This window comes from Dipodomys ordii, unplaced genomic scaffold (assembly GCF_000151885.1).
Source record: "Dipodomys ordii isolate 6190 unplaced genomic scaffold, Dord_2.0 Scaffold38, whole genome shotgun sequence".
Taxonomy (NCBI): Eukaryota; Metazoa; Chordata; class Mammalia; order Rodentia; family Heteromyidae; genus Dipodomys; species Dipodomys ordii.
In genome coordinates, this window is record NW_012267254.1 from 4,267,029 (window position 1) to 4,272,856 (window position 5,828).

Sequence of the window (5,828 nt, forward strand, 5' to 3'; positions counted from 1 at the left end):
GCATGCAAGGCAAGCGCTCTACCACTGAGCCACCTTCCCAGCCCTATGTAAAACTTCTTGACTCAGGCCTCAGGCCTTGTATGGTGGAATTAGGGATAGGAATTTCTCATAGGCAATTTCAATTTCAAACCCTAAAGGCTTAATACTGTCTCATCCTCATCTGAGAAACACTCTGTCTTCAGCCACTTGTTCATGAAAAGCACTGGCTTCTTCCTTGCACATACAAAAGAACTAAAGCACGAAGAAAAGCTTTACATCTCTGCCTCCATTTTTTATTTTTCTTTGATCTAAGCCACTCTGTCTACTTTAACTTAGCAATAACTTTCGGTTCCAGACAAGACAGGATGGAGCATAACATCTTTATGACAAGTCACTGAAACTATCCCCCAAAGAACAGCAGAGCCTTGCGGAGCATACCACTCCCAAATCAGGGCAATTACTGTAAGGTGCATCCTGGAGCAGGGAGAATCTTCTCAGACAAACCAGATTGCTCCCATTAAATGACAACAGTAATCATAGTCATTTCTCCCAAACTAGGAGCTCCAGAATGGAGATAAAGACCTACTGCTTTAACTAGGACTGTTTATTCATACCCTTGTCCAAATTTTTCTTTTTTCTTAAATGTAACACTCAAGTCTGGGTCCTGGATATGACTGAAGTTAGGCAAAAATTCTGGTTTTCAGTCTCATGTCCATACCACAGAGTAAATCTCATTTTTTCCTGCCGTTTGTCATGTCTCTTTACTTGGCTTATGTAAGTGTTTGGGCCTGACACATGCTTTCCTACAGACATTTTTTTAAGTTTCTTAATTAGCTTATATTAGTTCTAAGGAAGAATTCCATTTTTCCATCTTCATTCATGTTAACACAGTGCTTCAACCAATCTCACCCCCTGAATCATACTCCTCAAATACTTTCCTGTCACTTTGACTGCTGATTGTCTTGCTTGAATTCTCTTTTCACAGATAAAGACCAAGATAGATAGCTGAACTGACTGATAGTATGGTTTGCCTGTGTGTACCACGGAATTCCTGTGTTGGAAACTTAAAACTGTAAGTTTTAATGCTAATGGTATTTGGAGAAAGGAGCCTTGGCAAGTAATTAGGCTATGAGGATGTTATCTTCATGAATAGATTAATCCACTTATGTATTAGCTGGGGAGATTTTCTTTTTTTCTTTCCTTCTTTATTTCTTCAGTCTTGGGGCTTGAACTCAGGGCCTGGGCACTGTCCCTGAGCTTCTTTTGTTCAAGGCTAGCAGTCTACCACTTGAGCCACAGTGCCATTTCCTGCTTTTGTTGTTTGTGGTACTAAGGAATCCAAGTCAGGACTTCATGCATGCTAGGCAAGCACTCTACCACTAAACTACATTCCCAGCCCATGGGGAGAATTTCTTAACAGAAATTTATTAGACAACCATACCAGGTCCACAAAAATATCATTTGAGTTTGATTTTTTGGGGGGGTGGGGGTGGGGGACTGGAGAAGATGTCTTGGAGACCTGATGCATTTTCCCAGGTTTCCAGCTTTGTCCACCAAATTTACACCCAGGACACAATTTAATGCCACAGTGAATTACTGGATAAGGAGCACAGGGTGAAGTAAATCATGCCTGAATGGACAAGGTCCATTTACAAGGACATGTACTTCTTTTTTTTTTTTTTTTTTGGGTCCGGTCGTGGGGCCTGAACTCTGGGCCTGGGTGCTTGCTGTCCCTCAGCTCTTCAGCTCAAGGCTAGCACTCTACCACTTGAGCCACAGCGCCACTTCCGGCTTTTTCCTTTTTGCTTATGTGGTGAAGAGGAATCGAACCCAGGGCCTCGGAAAGTGTTGCTCCTGAATTTAGCTTCAAAGAAAACACAAAGCCAAATTATAGGATTTTTTTGTTCTGTCAAATGAGGCAAAAATACAGGCATCCTTATTGGTGTCTTTAGCTCTGGGCAGTATATATATATATATTTTTTTTTAATTTTAATTTTTTGTGAACATACTGTACAGAGGGGTTATAATTACATGGACAAGATAATGAGTACATTTCTTATCAAGCATTGCAGCCTCCTCCTTTGTTTACCCTTCACACCCCTTCTCAGCCTCCCCCCCCCAATCCTCCCCCCCCACCAAAGTTGTAAAGTTTGTTTTTGACATGACAACTTGTACTTCTCATTGTTGCATTGGTTCCACCTGTATCCTTAAACGACTTGTTTTTCCCCATCTCCTCCACAAATTATACCGACATTAAATATAGTGAAAGCAGGGGTTATACTGTGGGGGAGGGACATACAAAGCTACAAAGAAATAATCTTATAAATGTGTTAGAAACAAATGCATGAAAGAAAAAAAAACATTTAAATACTTATCTAAGGGTTCATTTTCCTAACATCACATTATCTGACCTTTTCTGCTTGACTCATACATATACTAGATATTGCAAATAAGGGAAATCATGGGACCTTTGTTTCTTTGGGCTTGGCTTACTTCACTTAATATAATTTTTTCCAAGCCTTTCCATTTCCTAACAAATGGGGAAATGTCATTCTTTCTGATGGAGGCATAGAATCCATTGTGTATATATACCACATTTTCTTGATCCATTCATCTACTGAGGGGCATCTGGGTTGGTTCCAGATCTTAGCTATGGTAAATAATGCTGCAATAAACATAGTTGTGCTGGTAGCTTTAGTGTGGTCTTGTGTGTAAACATTTGGGTAAATGCCCAAAAGTGGGATTGCTGGGTCATAGGGGAGCTCTATGTGAAGTCTTTTGAGGAACCTCCATACTGCTTTTCAAAGTGGTTGAACAAGTTTACATTCCCACCAACAATGCAGTAAGGTTCCCTTCTGTCCATATTCCCTCTAGCATCTTATGAGAGTTCTTGATTGTAGTAGAGTCATTTTAACTGGAGTGAGGTGGTATCTCAATGTTGTTTTGATTTGCATTTCTTTTATGGCTAGGGAGGGTGAGCATTTCTTCATGTGTCTATTGGCCATCCTTCTTTCTTCTTCAGAGAAGTTCCTCTTCAAGTCTTTAGCCCACTTATTTATTGGGCAGTTGTTTCTTTGAGGATAGTATATATATTTTTTTCAATCAGCAAGGGCGGGAGAAAAGTACTCAAAATGGCGCTTGTGCTCCTGTATGGAGCACTGCTGCCATCATGCGGATGTAGTTTATGCATTGCACCATTGTAGTTTTTCTTATGGTGCCGAGCATTTGTGGATATATTGGCCTATAGTGATTTGTGATTTCAAAGTATCGTGGCCTCCAAGCAGGGACAATCTTCTTTAGCAAAAAGAAGTAAGACAGACCTAGACACCGTAGTTCTCGTGGTATAGATGATGAAAAGTGAAGGACTGGCAATGGACAGGTATCTAACAGGAGACCCTGACACAGAAAATCATTTGGTGGGCCTTTGCTTGCTCCCAATATGGGCATGACATTAGGAACCCACTCAAAGACAAATACAGACAGTCTAGATTTGTGCAGGTCTTTTCTAGCCGCTTAAAGGAAGAGTTAAGTGGTTTTTATACAATGTCATTAAGCTACAGTGCCAAGGACCCTTATTTATAGCAATGTCAGAACTTCAAGCAGAAACAAACGTTCACTCACTTGCATAAAACACAGTGGAAGATCAACTGTGTTTTCTGAAGGTGCTTCCAATTACCTGGATGTTTGCAGGCCTCATGAAAAGGCCAAAGAGGAGTTATGTCTTTTTATCTTGAAGTTGTAGGGATCATCTTAGCAGTGGGGCTGTGGAGGTAAAGGGATTGATTGTGTGAGTGGTGCTATTAAATAAAAAGTACAAGGTGGAGAACTTCTACTTCCCAATATCAAAATGCACACAGTGTGTTACTCAAAATAGCAATAGCTATAGAGCTCAATGTGATGTACTAAACAGAGTAGGGTCAAGTGATTTTTCAATAGAGTTATCAAGGTCATTCAGTGGCTCATTAGTCTCTTTAGCAAATGATATTGGTGCAGTTGGCTAGCCACATACGTAAGAATTCATTGAGACCTTTACTTCACATATCATATTAAAAAATTAACTCAAGTTGGATCCAAATTCTCACTGGAAAAGCTGCAAGTATCAAATTTGACAGGAAAATAGAGGTAAATCTTGATGTGCTTGGATTTGACAGTACTTTCTTGATATATTGCCAAAAACACAATAAACATAAGTGAAAAAAGAAAAAGACTAAGCTTCAAGGGTATATAACAGCCACAATAACATCAGTGAGAAAAATATTTGCCAGGCAATTATCTTCAATCGTTCTGACATCCACAATATCTAAATAACTCTTGCCTCTTAATAGCAAAAATAAAAAGAAATAAAGAAAACAAGAAGATAAAAAACTTGCCAAGTAAACAAAACAAACCTCACCACAACTTATTAAAAAAAAGACAATGGTCCTGAATCTGTCAAGTAGTTGTACAAGGGGACAAGAAGTAGATCGGCATATAGCTAACATAGCTCATCTTGATTCCTGATAACACTTCACACATTCAGGAGTGTGCATTTGGGTGGAGATACGTCTAGATATGGGGTAGAGAAGGCCTAGCTCTTCATAAGCCCATTTTGCTTTAGTCCGTTCAATATTTTGCTCAAAGTGTGACATTGAGCAAGATGCAGTGTATTTATAAGCTACTTTCTTGAATGCCAACTGCTTTGTACAAATACTTAAAGATAATAAAAATATATTAAAAATTTTTGAATAATAATAATCTTATTTTCTCCAGTATACATATGCAATATATCTCTGTACATCACCTCTTATAATAGCAAAAATGCAATATATATAGCATCTAAAATATGTATGAAACATATTTACATAAGTATATATGTTCATAGCAAAATAACTTTATGAAGTTCTACGCAAATGTTTACTTGCTAACATTTTATGCCAGTGTCAAAGGCTTTCAGGAATCAGAGGTAAAAATATCTGTTTATAAATGTAAAGTGTAAGCATTCAATTTATATGCAAATTTGTAGTGAGCTTTCACTGTATACACAGACATTTGTATCTCTGTAGTGAAGTAATTAGAATAAATAAGCAAAAGGTTATTGATGTTTAATACAAAGCTTCATGACAGTAGTACAATGTATGATTTAGTTAGTAATGAGAAAAATTAAGATTGTTTCCCAAATGAAAAACTGCAATGTACATTCATAGTAGGGCCAAGGGAAACAGTCATCGGCCCTATAATAGTGAGGAAGCATGCTTGTGCACCAATGATGAAACTATGCAATAAAATCATGTTCTTTATGACATATTTATATTCCTTCAAACACGTGTGTCTTGCCAAAATAGAGCAAAATACACAGCATTGAGAGGTCTGTGGACGCTTATAACTGCACTAAAGAGCCTCTCTCCCACTGGAATCACTAGTCCTGGTGACAAGTCCTAACATGGAGCAAGACTGCCAGGGAACTTGGGAAGTAAACCCGGATGACAACTGTCCTGGGCCCCAGCTTTGCTCTTGTCAAGTCTAAAAGTTTTCATTTCTAGATGTGGATCCCTGAGGCTCCACTCAAGACCAGAAGACAATGGAACGTCATGCGGAAACTGGATCTAGAACACTGCCTGAAGGAAAATTTGGTCCTGTGGAATTTGAGTTCTTGAAAAGAGAAGATGCACTAAGGGTGAGTTTCTCAGATCTCATTTTATGTTGTTGTTGTTGCTGTTGCTATTGGTGCAATCCTGGGGCTTGAACTCAGGTCCTTGTGTTTCTTTTCTTTCTTTCTTTTTTTTTTGGGTCCAGTCGTGGGGCCTGAACTCTGGGCCTGGGCACTGTCCCTCAGCTCTTCAGCTCAAGGCTAGCACTCTACCACTTGAGCC